The 16,928-nt window shown below is 36.0% G+C and overlaps 1 long non-coding RNA gene across 1 annotated transcript; it reads left to right on the forward strand.

The window, feature by feature from the left end:
- Positions 1-3,127: 3,127 nt before the first annotated feature.
- LOC143651819 (uncharacterized) lies at positions 3,128-13,579 on the forward strand. The gene is made up of 3 exons (XR_013160233.1): positions 3,128-3,775; positions 5,535-5,593; positions 6,790-13,579. It is a non-coding gene; the product is annotated as an uncharacterized LOC143651819 (long non-coding RNA).
- The last annotated feature ends 3,349 nt before the right edge of the window (positions 13,580-16,928 follow it).

Genomic DNA, 16,928 nt, shown 5'->3' on the forward strand with positions numbered 1-16,928 from the left:
ATAGGTTAAAGAGAAAATCACAGGGAAAATTAGAAACTATTCTGAGATGAATGAAAATGAAACTATAACATGCTGAAATTTATGGGATGCAGGAAAGGCAGTACTGAGAGGCAAATTTATAGTACTAATGTTTTCATTATAAAAGAATAAAGATTTCAAATTAGAAGTCTAAATCCAAACTAGAAGGAAGGACTAGAATCAGAAGAGAAAACTAAATCCAAAGTAAGCAGAAAGAAGGAAATAAAGGTTAGGATGGAGATGTGAAATAGAAAGCAGCAACAACAAAAATACAGAGAATCAACAAAGTCAAAAGATGTCTTTTTTTTTGAAGAGATCAGTAAAATTGACAAATGTGTAGCTAGACTGACAAAGAAAAAAGAATAAATAATGAAAATCAGAAATGAAAAGGGGGGTATTACTACTGATTCCGCCAAAATAAAAAGGACCATAAGAGGAGTCTGAGGAAATTGTGTGCTAATAAATTAGGCAACCTAGATAAAATGGAAAAATTCCTAGAAACACACAAACAGCATGCACTGACTTATGGAGAAATGGAAGATCTCAAGAAATCAATGACTAGTAATGAGATTGAATCAGTAAATAAAACCCTAACAACAAAGAAAAGTTCAGGGCCATATGGCTTCACAGAAGGATTTTACCAAACAATCCAAGAACATTTAAGTCCAATTTGCTCAAACTCTTCCAAAAAGCTGAAGAGGAGTGAGCAGTCCCTAATTCATTATATGAGGCTAACATCACCCTCTTGCCAGTGCCAAATAAAGATACCACAAGAAAAGAAAATTACAGACCAATGTCTCGTGAATATAGATGCAAAAGTCCTCAACAAAATACCAGCAAACTGAATCAACAGAACATTAAAAGAATTAGTGGGGTTTATCCCTGGTATGCAATGGTGGTTCAACAGAAGAAAATCAATTAATGCAATAATCACATAAATAGAATGGAGGTAAAAACCCATGATCATCTCAATTGATACAGAAAAGGAATTTGACAAAATACAGCTCCTTTCTTAATAAAAACACTCAGAAAACTAGTTATAATAGGAAACCTCCTCAGCATTATAAAGGGGATATGTGAAAAGTGCACAGCTAACATCCTACTTACTGGGGAAAGACTGAAAGCTTTCCCCTTAAGATCAGGACCAAGTCAAGGATGTCCATTGTCACCACTGTTATTCAACGTTGTCCTAGAAGTTCTAGCCAGAGCACTTAGGCTAGAGAGAGAAATAAGCCCTCATGACTAGGGCTTACCTAGTCATGAGGACCCATCTGGAGGCTGTAGGTTTCTGGAAAGTTATCCTAGTGCATGGAACATTTATAGAATCTTGTATAATGCTCTAGGTGTTCTTTAGGATTGGCAGGAATGCTTTTGGTTGGGGTTTGGCAAGTTATAATAGGTAGCAATGTCTAACTAAAGCTTGCATAGGAGTGACCTCCAGAATAGCCTCTCGATTCTATTTGAACTTTCTCAGCCACTGATACTTTATTAGTTACACTTCTTTTCCCCCTTTGGTCAGGATGGAATTGTTGATCCCACAGTGCCAGGGCCAGGCTCATCCCTGGGGGTCATGTCCAATGTCACCAGGGAGACTTTCACCCCTGGATGTCATGTCTCACATAGTGGGGAGGGCAATGGTTTCATTTGCAGAATTGCACTAAAAGGTCATTTTTATAATTGTACCATTAACTATAGTACACGGTTTAATTTAGGGTTCACTGTTTGGTAATGCAGTTCTACGGATTTTTTAAAAAACTTTATTCTCTTACCACATATGCAACAGAACATTTCTTCTTTAACCACATTGAAATACAGACTTCAGAGTTGTTAATTACATTCACAATGTTGTGCTACCGTCATCACCATTCATTAAAAAATATTTCCGTTGTTCCAAATAGGAACCCCATACATTTTAGCCTTAACTTCCCATTCCCTGTCCCCATCCAATCTGTGGTTACCTATAATTTTGTTTCTGACTCTGAGTTGGCATACTCTACGTATTTCATGTCAGTGAAATTATGCAATATTTATCCATTTGTGTCTGACTGATTTCATTCAACACGATGTCTTCAAAGCTCATCCATATTATCTCGTGCATCAGGACTTCATTCCTTTTTGTGGCTGAATAACATTCCATGGTGTGTATATACCACATTTTGTTCATTCATCGGTCGATGGACACTAGTATGAATGCTTGTTTGAATCTGTTGTGGACCCCAGAAAAGCCATGTCCTTTAATCCTCATTCAGTGTTGCTGGGTGGTATCTTTCTATTGTTTCCAAACTAAAACAGGTGGTAGATGTGTCTCTACCCATTCAAGGTAAGGTTGCTTACTGGAGCCTTCTAAGAGGGAACCATTTTGGAAAACGCTATAGGGCCCACCCAGACGTTTGGAGATGAAGAAGGAAAATGCCCCGGGGGAGCGCCATGAAACTAGAAATCAGGAGAGAAAGGTAGCAGACATCACCATGTGTCCTTCTAGCTGAGAGAAACCCTGAACTTCATCGGCCTTTCTTCATCGAGTGAAGGTAACCTCTTGTTGGTGCCTTAATTTGGACATTTTTATGGCCTTAGAACTGCAACTTATAAATTCCCCTTTTTAAAAGTCATTCTGTTCCTGGTATGTTGCATTTTGGCAGCTTGCAAACTAAAACAGGTGGCTTCTGATTTTTACAATTGTGGACAGTGCCACTATGAACACTGGTGTGCAAATATGTGTTTGAGTCCTGCTTTCCATTCTTTTGGGTATATACCTAGTAGTGGGATTGCTGGGTTATAAGATAAGTCTATACTTAACTTTTTGAAGAACTGTCAAACTTCTACCACAGCTGCTCCACCATTTTATATTACCACCAGCAATGAATGAGTGTTCCATCCCCCATCCCAGATTATTGACAACTCCTTGAAATGCTGAAACATGAAAAAAGTTAGAATGGGCATTGCCCAAATACCCCTAAAGAGTGAGAGTAATATCAAAGGTCATGATAGAGTTATACAGAGAAGATAGGGTTTAACAAATGAATATGATTGCTGAATCATTATATTGATATGTTTTAGTCTCCAGTTTCTTAGAGCAGCTAGAAGTAAAAATCTAAAATTGTGAAATTATAACCCATACCAAACTCTGAACTCTGTTCTACAACTAATTGTTGCGATGTGCTTTGAAATTTATTGCTTTTTTGTATATATGTTATTTTTCACAAAAAAAGAAAAATAAAGTTAGGATGGGAAAAGGCCAAGTACCCCTAAAAATTGGGAGAAGGATCAAAGCAGAAGGAGGAGTTAAAAGAGAAGATAGGATTTAATACATGAGAATCAGTGCTGAGTCATTAAATTGATATTTCTTTTAGTCTCCAGTGTCTTAGAGCAGCTAGAAGGAAAAACATAAAATCGTGGAACAGTAACCCATACCAGACTAAAATCTGTTCTATAACTATTTGTTACAATGTACTTTGAAATTTATTGCTTTTTTGTACACATGTTATATTTCATAATAAAAAATGTTTAGAAGAATGTGCTTTCATCAGTTGTGAGCAAGGCAAGATGGTAACTATTAATAGGATGGTAATGGGAATCCTGAATTAATCTTATGCGTGATTGTTCTGTAAACCCACAGCTTCTCTAATAAAGAGTAAAAATCAGCAACAACAGAGTTACCACAACAAAAATAAGTTCAGGACATGCAGTTCACGTTGAAAGAACGAGGTCTCAAATGGATATGAAGAGAAGCAAAACAAAATGCATAACAACAAAGAAAGTAAGAAATATGTGGGTAAATCTGAATGAGTATTGAATGCTTAAAACAATAATACCTTGTGGGTTTTTATAAAACAAGCAGGAAACTAAAATATACAAAAACATTATTTAAACAAGGAGAAGAGCCAGTGGAGTTAATGTGTTCCAAATTCCCTGGGAAAAGGATAAATTTATTGATTAATTTCAGTGAGTATGTGTCTTGTAGTTTCTAGGGTACTCCTCCTAGAAGAAAATGAAACTATCAATTACTGGAGAAAAAGGATATTAAAAAGTGACAAAAATCATGAAAACTAACCAAAAGCAAACAAGAAAGAATAATATGTGAAACATGGACTAGTTGAGATAAAGAACACAAAACATAACAGCAATTTAATCTGAAATGTCAGTCAATAAATGCAAATTGAGCCAATTTTCCAATTCAAAGACAAAGAATCAGGATAACAAAATAAATTACATGACGTTTACAAGTGATGTACATGTTAAACTTAGATCTACAAAGAGGTTAACAGTAAAAGGATGGGGAAAATGTATACCGCACAGTTTCTAAGAGAAAGCTGGTCAGATGAAAGACTTATTGTTACATAAGATAGGCAGAAAACATCATTAATGATAGTGGGTCACTTCATAGTGGTAAAATATTCACTTCGCCAGCAAGTTATAACAGTAATCTAATAACACAGTGTGAAATATGAAACAAAGATTAATAGAAACAAATTCACCATTGTATTAGATTTTAAAGTACCTAAGTAATTTATAGAGCTAGCAGAAAAAATGTCACGGAGGTTACAGAAGATTTAAACAAGGTCCTTATAAATTTGACCAACCTTACATAACAACTACAGAATATAGTAGAAGACACTTTTTTCAAGCACATATAGCACATTTATAAAAAAAAACACATACTAGTCCATAAACAAGGCTCAATAATTTTTAAAGGATTGAAATTATATAGAACAAGTTCTAAGGTCACAGTGCAATGAATCTAGAAATCAACAACAAAATGATAGCTAGAGATGCTGAATTGAGGACCTGGTATGCAAGCCTGCAGCTTGAGGCAAAAATCTGGGAGTAATATTGCTTTATAAGAAAAAACTTTTAATTAAACCTGAGTCTTAGCATGACACCGTATGAAGTCTTTTCTTTTTCTTTCATCTTTGAAATACAAATATATGTGTATATCTATTTTTACATAATAAAAATATATATATAATAAAAATAATGCTAAATGCCCATTACTGGTTTATTCAATGAGCAGAGAATTCAAACATCAAAAATTCAAACATCTCACTCACTGAGAGTTGATTAATGTTCAATACTTCATGGTTATAGATTATAATTTCATATTTCCTTAAAATCATCCTTTTTAAAAGATAAGATAATGTTAATAGAAGTTTATTCAAGATTTAGTTTGGATAACCCAGGGTCAAGTCCTTATATAGGCCCTAAGAGCTATAAATAAACAAGTGCAGAGTCTCCAGTCTTGTGAAATATTCCAGACAGTCCTTCTGACTTATAATGTGCAAAACTTCACGTAAGCCTTTCAATCAAATAAGAATCCATTTCCTTTGTCATTAAATGCAGCCTGGATTTTTGGTTTCTCCTGCGGATATTTTATATAGTCAGGAAAACTATATTTGATGAATTAATTTTTTCCTACATTTAAACTTGTTTTCTTGTTAGACATTCAACCTAATGTGCCATTAAACTCCTTCTGAATGTCTTATTTATTGCCCTAAGGTGTTTAAATCTCTTCTCCACAGTTACCAGGAGAGGACTGCAAACACACACCAGCCCTAGATGATCTTGACAAGTGTGAACGGTAAGTAAATCCACAATTAGACATTAAGACAAGGTAGAATCATTCTTCCTAAAGATACTCTAGGGAAAATAAAAGCCAGTGAAAGACATTTTCCTTAAAAATAGTCTAGCAAAAGAATCATTCAAAAAGACTCTCTTGCTTGATAAACAGAATGAAGCATGCTTGCCTATCCAGAAATACCTGGGAGAGGTTCTGTAGTACAGTGGTTAGAAAATAGACTTTGGATTCAGACTGAGAAACATCTGAGTCATAGGTGTTCCAATCATTTTCTGTGTGATATTATAAAATTATTTAATATCTTTAGATTTCAGTTTATCAGTAAAACTTATCACCTCACAAAGGTGAAGAGCAAATGGGAAAATGCATAGTAAACATTTGATAAATATCTTAAATATGGGGACATTTATTAGAATTGATAAATATCTTAAACATGGGGACATTTATTAGAATATTTTTTCTTATCGAATCAATACATTTTTGTAGTAAAAATTCAAAGAATACAGAAATGTAGAAAATGAACCGCTATCCTTACTTCCTTCCAAGTCCACTTACAGAATCAAGTGGTAACCACGGTTATTAATTTGTTCTGCATTTGACTTAAATATTTCACTTCTTATTGTTAGGACACAGTTTTTATTCAATTTACTTCTTCTTTCCATATAACGTTTACATTTTTTTCTCCCACTGTGTGGTGTTAAATATTTCATTCACATTTAATGTTCACACTGAGATCCAGAGAAAGAGGTAGAAGAATGTGTCCCATTTGATCATTAATGTGATCCATGCCTGCCTCTTTGAACAGGGGTTTGCTCTTCAAACTTGAACTTTAAAAAGCAACATACTTATACCAGGAGTGTCTTTGTTAGGCTGAAAACATTATCCCCACAGCATCCTAGAGTGTAAGGCTTGAGACCACTGTTTGTGCCCAGTGACCATCCACCAGGTGTCCTGCTAAAAGTGCCTCCCCCATATGCCCAGGTGTCTCTGTAGTTACCAGTGTCTGATGAGTGTGACTGGGGGTGTGACAGTTAAGAATGCTTCACTGCATGTAACAGATAATTTACCAGTAGTTTAAAATAATAGGATTTTATTTTTCGTAAGTGACAAGAAGTTTGCAGAAACAGCAGCTCCAAGAAGTTATCCATGTCATAGGCTCTTTTTGCTTTGCCATCCAGACCATAATGCTTGGGTTTTAGTTTCCTAGGTTGTCAAGCAAACACCATGAAGCGAGGCTTGTTAAGCAGTGGGAATTTATTTGCCCACGATTTTGTGGCTAAACCAAAGTCCAAATCAAGGCAACAAGGCAACGGTTTCTTCCTGAAAACTTGGTGTCCTAGAGCTGACCATTGGAAATCCTCGGCTCCTCAGTCACACGGGAGGGCACACATCATCAGTGTCTCCTGGCTTCTCCCTTCTCTTCCACGTTCTGTCATTATCAGTCTCTCATTTCCTGTAGCTTTTTCTCTCTCTTTCACTCTGCTTACCAAGAAATCCAGTAATAGGATTAAGACCCATCTTGATTGGACTAACCTCACCAAAAGTTTCTACTTACAATGGGTTCACACTCACAGGAATGGATTAAATTTAATAACATGTTTTTCTGGGGAACATATGGGTTCAAACAACCACAACTTGTTTCCTCTTGAGTACAAGATGCTTGCTTAATCTCAAGCACACAGTTGGTATTCAAGGCTGGAAGGAGAAGGGAGGGAAGTGCCAGGTATGTCTTTCTCCATATTATGAAAAAAAGTGAAGGCTTAACCAGAAGTTCACTTGGGAGATAACTTCTTATAATTAATGCTTGGGTCAGAGCTGGGCCACATAGCCACTTTTATCTGTGAAGGATTGGGAAGCAAACAACTTCTACAGTGGGAAATAGCAATGGGAAATGGCGTAACTTCACAGCCTTTGGCACAGGAAGGTCAGTGGGAGTGAGCGCATGGGCCATGACTACTCTGCTTTGTTATCTTCTCATTGGTGCTGGTATGAGGACAAGTTCCAGTCACAGCTCAACGATGGTCCACCAGCTTTCCATCAAGAAGTTCCATGCCAAAAGGTCTATGTGCCCCTACTTGTTACAGCTTTTAGTGACCACTTCCTGTAGTTCTTACATAGCCACTTAGCCAGGGTACAAGTGTGCCCTAAGGCTGTTCTGAGACAGTTCTAGCAACTGCTAGCTCTTGATCCAGGACCCCTGTTGCTCTCCTCTCTATATGCTCTCTGAGTCCACCCAACAATTCTAGAACCTTTAAATCCCCAAGGTTTATTTTAGGGACTTGTCCTTCCCTACCTTGATCAGAAGCACTTGGAAGTTATCCCAAAGCCCAGAAATCCTTACTGCAAATCAGCCCCTTCTTGGGATTTTGCATAACAAAGAGGAGTGGGCCCTTCTGCCTTTTGCCCTGGGCAGATGCTCTTGACTTACATTTGTTTAACATAAAAGGATGAGTCAAATGGCGATTCAAAGAACAAGGTACATCTAAGACGACTTCCTGTATAACCTACCAGAAAAGTGAAGGCCAACTTCTTCACCTAAAAGAAATCTGGTGACACAAAAATTAGAAAATTTGCAGTTATAGCAGTACTTGCAGGTGTCATAATTGAGTTTTATATACACATCTTCAGATCATATCTTTCACTCATTTGTCCATTTATTCAACCAAAAAACATCTACAGAAGGCCGAATAAATACCAGACTCTGAGCTTAGTAATGTGAATATTAAGTTAAATTGGGTACAGTCCTTTCCTTAAAGGACCTTAGCATCCAGCGTGTGTGAGAAATGAGGAAATATTTTTGCCTATTTGTGTTGTGAGTGGACAGAAGGTTGCCTAGGATTGTAGGGAATCTCAGAGTAGGGGCAGCTAAGTCAAGCTAAAGGCCAGTACGCTTTCCAGGGGCTACTATGTTTGAGTTGAGTTTTGAAGTTTAAGTAGAAGTTAGTTCAAAGAATAAAGTGGAGAGGGATTTCCATGGTGAGAAAAGAGCATGACCTGAAACAAGTTGGTGCATGTAGAAACAAGAATAGTAGTTCCATATAGGGGGAAGATTGTTTTGCAGCAAAGAAGTCCAGGAGGCCAGACAGAAATAAGAGCTTTGTAAAATTTGTTAAATTAATGAGCTTGAACTCTTGATTGTAGGTTATGAATTTATGTTGCAAGATGATGTCACATTTCCCCAAGAGTGAAAAAGTAAATGTGAAATTTCTGTAATTTTGATGAAAGAGGAAAATTAAACATCTATGATAGATCAAGCATAAAGCCCATGTCTCCAGGAAATTATTTTTATAGTAACTTTAGAGTAATAGTCTCTTTCTACAAGCCCCTCTACCTGCATTAGCTAAAGTGAATTAAACCCTCTGGGAATGGTAAAGTTATGGGTGGATATTTTATCCTGGAAATTATAATTAATCAGATACTCTCAAGGGTCACAGTCATTTCCTACAGTAATTTTCTAAGGTGTTAGGGTACCATTTATTCCTCTGGAACATAAAATGCATAAAATGGGGACTGAATTGTCCCCGCAAATTATACAGCCCCCCTTTACATCTCAATTACTATAGTTCCAGGAAACAGTTTAACTATGGGAAGGACAGAGACCAATATTTGCACATGAGTTTTTCTCTTTAGCTTAACTTCAAAGTATTCCAACATTTCTATATATTTCCTGGAAGACTGGGACTTTCAGAAAAGGATTCCCACAATGAAGTCTTAATGAAATTCAAGATGTCAGGGTGAAATTTGTTTTTAGATGTGTTTTAAAGCACAGTAAAAACATTTTCTCTTTTGGTTTTAAGTCCCCTTTGTGTTTTTTCTTTTTTTAAATGTGTTTTTAAAGTTGTGTTTGGTATTTTTTTTGTTATTTTGTACTGTGAGCATTTTAGAAGTTATCAGTATTGTGTTTGTTTCTAATTCTCTTTGTGTGATGGTTACTGTGGAAATGATTGACACAACTTATTTTGCTCTAAACCCCGCAAAATATTGATTTGTAGTATCCTGTATTGAGCTTTCCCATTTATATAGTCCTTTCCTATACATTACCTTGTTTTGCCTTCACAATATTACTATAGAATAGTCTGTACTTCACAAATGAGGAAAGTAACAGAGAAATTATGGCAAATATGTCAGAAACCTAAGTCTTTGCATCACCTAGGAGAGCTCTCAAAGAAAAAAGATTCCTGTCTTCACTCTCCGCCTAACCTCCAAGATTCTGCTTTAGTAGATTAAAAGCTTTCCAGATGACTCTGATAATGAATGAAGTTGGGAAATTTTAGGGGTTTTTGAATAAAGCCTTGAAAGAGTAGAACCAAAACTCGAGCCAGGAATGTTGACTGCAAATCCAGTTTTCCTATAGATCACAGGTTAGGTCAGAGCAGTGGATAAGGGTCTAGGGAATGGATGTAGATGAATGTGGCTTAATGGTAAAATGATAAATTTTAGAGCAATATTCTTTCAAAAGAGAATCTCTAAAAGTGAAGATGGATTGACAGTATGTAGTCAGAAATTTCCATATTGGTAACATTTTATGGGAATGAATGATGGTGAAAGTTCATGTTATGTTAGTATATGTTCATGATTGAGTATAACTTTTTTGTTCCCATGTGTTAAGAGCGGAAAATGTAGGAAAACAAGGCAGAGGAAATGGTAGGATTTCCCCTTGAATATTTTCAGGAGCCAAGGTGGAAAAATATCCAGGGTAAATTGGAAAGTTGATGTGGTAGATTGAATTTTGTACGCTATATACAGGCATGTTCTCAGTCTTCATCAGCAATTCCTGTGAGTGTGAACCCATTTGTATGTGGCACTCATTGGAGATGTTTTATCAGTTCAGGACTCATCTTTGAATAGGATCTTCTAAATTCCTATCTAGTTATGACCCAACTGAGTTAGGGTAGGTCTTAATCTGTATCACTGAAGGCTTTATTTTATAGAGATTTCAGAAGCCACAAGAGCCATTGATAGGCTGAAGTGTGATGGAACCCAGTAGAAGAACAGACACATGGAAGAAACCAAGGACATTGTCATGAGAAGGAGAGCAGAGATGTGAGACAAGGAACCCCAAGGATTGCAGCAAGCCAGCACCAGAACTCTACACACTTCAGGGAGAAAGTATGACCTTGCTGATGCCTTGATTACAAACTTCTAGCTTCCCAAACCTAGAGACAAATTCTTGTTAAGTCAACCCATGATGTGGTACTTGCAGCAGTTCTGGCAGGCTGAGACAGTTGAAGACAAATCATTGAAAAAATAGTTGCCAAACTAAAATAATTTCCCAAACAAATGGGAAGAGATATTGCATGTTTTACAAGATGCAGTATATTGTAAGCTCTACAAAGGAAGGTCAGAGTGATAGTTATTTCTGATTTTGTATGACAAATGATGAAACTAAGGCTCAATTGCTTCCCATAGCAATGGTAGGAACTTTTCCAAAGATGCTTAAAAATATGTGAGAAAAAGTGAATTGAACCTGTAACTTCAAATTTTCTATCAAACCATGACTATGATAAATGACTGAATAAAGGAAGAGCACATATGATAGGAAAATAAACTCTATGAGACCATGAAAGCAGGCCTAGGTAATGCAACCTATAATCCATTTTGTGTGGTAGATGAAGAGTAGCACTGCTTTACACTGACTGTTTGTGTCACCAAAACCCCACTAAGTTATGGTTGTGAAATTTCTTCAGCATTTGAAACAGGGACTTTCCAAATCCTTATTATTCAGAAATCTTATTGTCAATGAAAAATTTCAGCTTTAGGCAGGGTTTTTTAAAAAAAGATTTGGGAGAAAACACATTTTAGATAATTGCCTTGAGTCACCACTTAACACCTGTGGGTTGAGAATTTTTTTTTGCATTACTTTTCTCTTTAATTGTATTAACATATATACAATATAAAATTTGCCTCCAGTCTTAGAAGTCCTGGGAAATTTACAGAAAAATGACTGAGGAAAAGAGGTACAGAATTAACTCACATGTGTGGAATTAAACTCTCCAGCAAACTCTCCTACCCAGGAGAATTCAGAACCAAAAAGGAAACAAAGAATGAATAAGACCATAACTCCCTTCCCCCCAAACTTCTCTGAGAATAGTTTTAAGAGTAAAATGTATGTTCAAACTTTTAATCTTTATGCAAAGTGATATCTTCATTTAGAATTCATTTGCTCTATTTTTATACATCATTTTAACAGCTGTTGTGCTCTGGTTTCTAAGCCCCCATACGATGAGTAGTGGTATACCAACAACAGTGAATGGCAAGTATGAAAACTAAGGGGACTGAACAATGAGAATTAACATGACCTCAAGATTTATTTATTTATTTATTTTATCAACAGGATGCATGCCCATAAATAATTACAATTTCAAATAAAACATCACATGCTTCTTCCTGTAGAACTTATATTGACATATGACCTACCAGCATATTTATAAACCTATAGATGACGGCATTTTAAGTAGTATACTGCAGATACTTTCTGCTTTCAAGTGTTTGTAGCTCTCAGAATTATAGTGTATTTTCTGAGACGTATTTTTTCCAGGTTATAAAGGACTTCTAAAAGTTTATTTTGATATTTTTAATCACTGATAATCTATATGATGGATTTTGTTTCCAATAATCTCTTTTTTCTACATCATCACAATTATACCTGTCACCAGGCCACGGTTGTCCAAGTTTTCTCAGAAGCTATTCTCTTTTCCAAAGGACTTTCCAAACTCTAGGATTCGAGACAGTCCTCTCATCTCTCTTGCGTCCTACATAAATGTGAATTTGGCTGCAGAAAAACTTGAAGACACAGCCAATACCTGAAATTTCTTTAGTCTGAGTGTTCTGATTCATCTTCAATCACCTCCAATAGTCTGTGGACAGAATTTCTGTTAGAGCTCTACATTTCTGAATCAAAGAATTTCTGACCATGATATATTTTTCCTAAGAATTGTTGTATTTCATGAGCTTGAAGTCAAGAATTCACAATAGTCTTTTTCTTATAGGAACCCATGAGATGATATACTTTTGGAAAGTAAAGGCAAAACTATAATCATACTTTTCTAGAAAGAAATCTCCCCAATGCAATTATAAACAATAAGGTCACATCTAACACTGAAAACATTAAATTTGAAAAAATACTTGTTCATAATGGAACCCGTAAACATGATACCTAGCACACAATACTTTTCCTTTTTGTTTTACCCTTCTTTCTTCTCATACTCATCGGCAAACATGCATTGTAAAAAGCCTGTAAATTCAGGATTGGTGGGAAAGAATTTCAAAGTTATTTCTAGCAACTCCCTTGATCCCTTAATAGACTGATATCAGATTTTTTTTTTAAGTGTAGCAGACCTTATTTTGTTAACACTTGCTCCAATCTTAATGTCATAAAATGCAGGCTTTCCGTCACTATTAATACTATAGGAGATCTGAGGGTTCAGGCTCTGTTCCCTGCTGTAGGCTCCCCTGAGAATGGTCTTTAGCTTTTCCTCTACTAGAGAAAATGATTTTATGGTCCCAAAATGTCTCTTTAAAACAGCAATTCATTTTCCTTTGACAATATATTTCAATCCACATTTTATGTCTTCTGAATGACTAACCTTATGGGTGAAAGCCCTTTCACATGTATATACGCAGTGGGATAGGCAAACTTAGTTTGAGGAACCATTTTTTACCTTCCTTTTTTTAAAAAAAAATTTGACTTGCTTTCTAAATGTCATGGTTTAACAGAAGCTTGAAGTTACAGGCTCAATTCCCTTTCTTGTTTTATATTTTTAGATTTTCAAATATTAATGTCATTTCAAGAATGGTATACTCTTAATAAACAACATCCAAAAATACATATGAACCTAAATTCTTTGTATGTTCATGCATTTCAGAGCTTGCTTATGTACATCTTTATGTGTGTCTGTATGTATGTGGGCATGTTTATATGTATGTTTGTATGTATATTTTTGGTTCAAATTGATCTAATAAGCTATTTTAAGAGAATGATACCTTGGATTAGCTCATTGATATTTTCACCGTATAAAATTTTGCACATTGAGTAGTGTGTTTTGTGGTATATTTTTTTTTTTTTTTTTACATGGGCAGGCACCGGGAATTGAACCCAGGTCCTCTGGCATCCCCGGCAAGCATTCCTGCCTGCTGAGCCACCATGGCCCGCCCTGTGGTATATGTTTTTAACTTGTTTTGGTTGTCATTAGTGCTAAGAGTTAGTAAAATGGATAACTGTAAATATTTGTAACATCATGAACCTTGTCTTACCTTTGGTTTAGTGGTATAAAATTCTTTGATCCTGATTAGAAATCATGTACATATATGCACTTTTCTGCCATTTAGATTGTGGCTTTCTTTAAATTGTGAAGGGGTTTTATGATCCCTAAAAAGGCAAAAAACAAAACAAAAACCCTACTAGATTAAAAGCTTACAAATGACTGGGGCCAATAAGCTGTATATTTCATCTTTTCTAAACATCACAATAGCCTGAAACATAAATTTATTTTTACTTGCTCTTTTGCCCCTTAACACCCCAATGCTAGTTAATAAATTAAAATAAACTTTATTGACATGAATAATATAAGCATATCACTGAAGCAAAGAATCCCACAATTTCATTTTATGAGAGTGATATGTTCCTTAAGATTTGGCAAAATTCAAAACTTACATAATTCATGTCTAATTGCTCCCACAGGGCTAACAAGAATGTTTACTAGCAAAAGTGGCCAAGAAATATGTCAGTAGTATAAACATAGTTGGTGATTCATTTATACATCCAGGTTAAAATTATAGTTATTCAAGCTTTTTAAAAATTGGTTATATTACTTCTAATTTTGTGCTAAAAGTAAAAAATTGTTATTTTTAGGGCCAGCCTTTTCAAGTTGTCAGTTTAATTTGTAGAAATTTGCATTAGAGAGGTGATCTTGTATGTGGTAAATTGAAAATTCATTCTTCTTTGTTATCAGGCTGCTCAAATTTTTTATTTAATTTCATATTTTGCAAGATATCATTCACAAATATCTTTTCACAGTTGGTAGTGCTACTAGGTTAAGCATTACTGTTGACCAATATGCTAGTTTGAATTTGTGGACTCCAGAAAAGCCATGTCCTTCAATCCTCATTCAGTATTGCTGGGTGGGTTTTTTTTTAATTATCCATGGAGATGTGACCCACCCAAATGTGGGCAGTAATTTTTGATTAGATGGTTTCCATGGAGACGTGTCTCCACCCATTCAAGGTGGTGTTGGTTACTGGAGCCTTTTAAGAGGGAACTATTTCAGAAAGAGCTTCAGAGCCACAAGAGCCCACACAGCTAGAGACCTTTGGAGATGCAGAATGAAAACACCCTGGGGGGAGCTTCATGAAACAAGAAGCCAGGAGAGAAAGCTAGCAGATGCTGCCATGTTTGTCATGTGCCTTTCCACTTGAGAGGGAAACCCTGAACATCACTGGCCTTCTTGAACCAAGTTATCTTTCCCTGGATACTTTAAATTGGACATTTCTATAGCCTTGCTTTAGCTGGGACATTTTCATGGCCTTAGAACTGTGGACTTGCAACTTAATAAATTTCCCCTTTTTAAAGCCATTCTGTTTCTGGTATATTGCATTCCAGGAGCAATATTGCTAGAACAGCCCAGTTAATGAAGTTAATGGTTCAATTAAATTATAAATGGAAATAAATTTCACTTCATCCTTTACTCGTTGTCTAAGTGGTGTTGCTTTGATATCTTCTAGGCAGACAAGCAAAGAAACCTAACTGGATGCAGAGAGTGAACTAAATGAAATACCTGTTAAGAGCGAGCAGATTTTGAAAATATATAGATTTAATTCTAATTTTCGTAAACCTCACCTGTGTATATGTGTCAACAATTTTCATTTTGAGTTAGTATTCTGTGATAAAGTTTAGCTTAAATTTGAAGCTAGTTTGAGTACCAGCAAACTGAAACATTTATTCTAGTTCTTTTGATTCTTGACTCATGCTTCCATTCCCTAACTGGAAAGTATGAGAGTATAAAGTCCCCTAGGTTTGCTTTCTATACATCAGTTATAATACCTATAATTAAAATATTGTGGGAGGTACAAGAATTAGACGGAATAAATCTATTTTGCATTTGAGAAATTTGAGTTTGAAAGCCACCAACGTATCCTGAATTAAAATTTTGACTTTTTTGGTTAATTTGGCCTCAACTTGTTATAAAGCTTCTTTATACAACAGGTAGTTAATCAAAACTGGCATGTTTGGTTTTCAGATTACAACCACATTGATTCTCTTGATTGACAAATAATGGGGTCTTATTACACATAAACACAGAAAAAATAAGGGTCTCATGGGAACCAGACAACAACAATGGAAATAGAAGTCATATAAAGACAACCACTGACACATATCTAAACGATGTGGCAGTTGCAATGCAATTTGAGAGCTAGAAGATTTCTCAAGGCCCAGTTTTAGCTTTGGGGAGCCATCATGTCCCTCCTTCATAGTGGAACTTTGTGGAGTCCTATTCCAATGCTCCACCATAATTTTCTCAGCTATATGCACTGTTTCCTACAGAAAAGCCTTACTTGGGCACCTTCCTTGGGTATATTAAATACCCCTTCTTTCTGTTCCTATAGTGTCCCATGTGTCCCACTACTATGACATTTATCACAGTGAACTGTAATTCTCCTTGTTGTACTCCTCTACCAGACTGCGAACTCATGTGCCTTGTTGGTAATCTCTGCATTCCTATCCTCTGGCTTCTCTTTCAGTTTTTGATCCCGCTACCAGCTGCTTTTAATTTACATTTTAGAACTCAAATAATAAGAACTTCCTCAAAGGGAGAATTAGGTTTGGTCAGTTAGTCACCATCTTATCTATGGGGCAGAACTTTTGCCCTGGACTACTTCGTAGGCTGTTGATACCTAAAATGGTTACCCTGATCTAACCTCTGTATCCGAGTTGATGAGAATGGTACCAGCATAGCATTTTATGTAGCCCAGGATGGCAGTGTTTAGAGGGGACCCCAGTCACTCCTTACTCCACTGCTTTCTTTAGATTGAAGAACTACTCTTTCTTTTGGAAAAAAAGCATGAACTTAAATTTCGATAAGTAAGACTTTTATTTCCCTCGTGTACATCCCTGTTAAGAAGAACCAGTTGCTGGGAAGTGGGTCACAGGTATGACTCTCTGATCTGCTGGTATATTAACCTTTAAATGTTAATAGATTTTTAATAACCAGGTTTTCAGCTTTTGGCAGACTCGGGTGATTAAGTTCTACCAGATCAAGTCATCAATATGAGGTCTGCTTTCCCCTGCCGTCCTCATCAGACCCTCGCTAGACCTCTAGTTCCATTTCAGAGAAGCATCTTG

Source organism: Tamandua tetradactyla, chromosome 12 (genome assembly GCF_023851605.1).
Source record: "Tamandua tetradactyla isolate mTamTet1 chromosome 12, mTamTet1.pri, whole genome shotgun sequence".
Classification (NCBI taxonomy): Eukaryota; Metazoa; Chordata; class Mammalia; order Pilosa; family Myrmecophagidae; genus Tamandua; species Tamandua tetradactyla.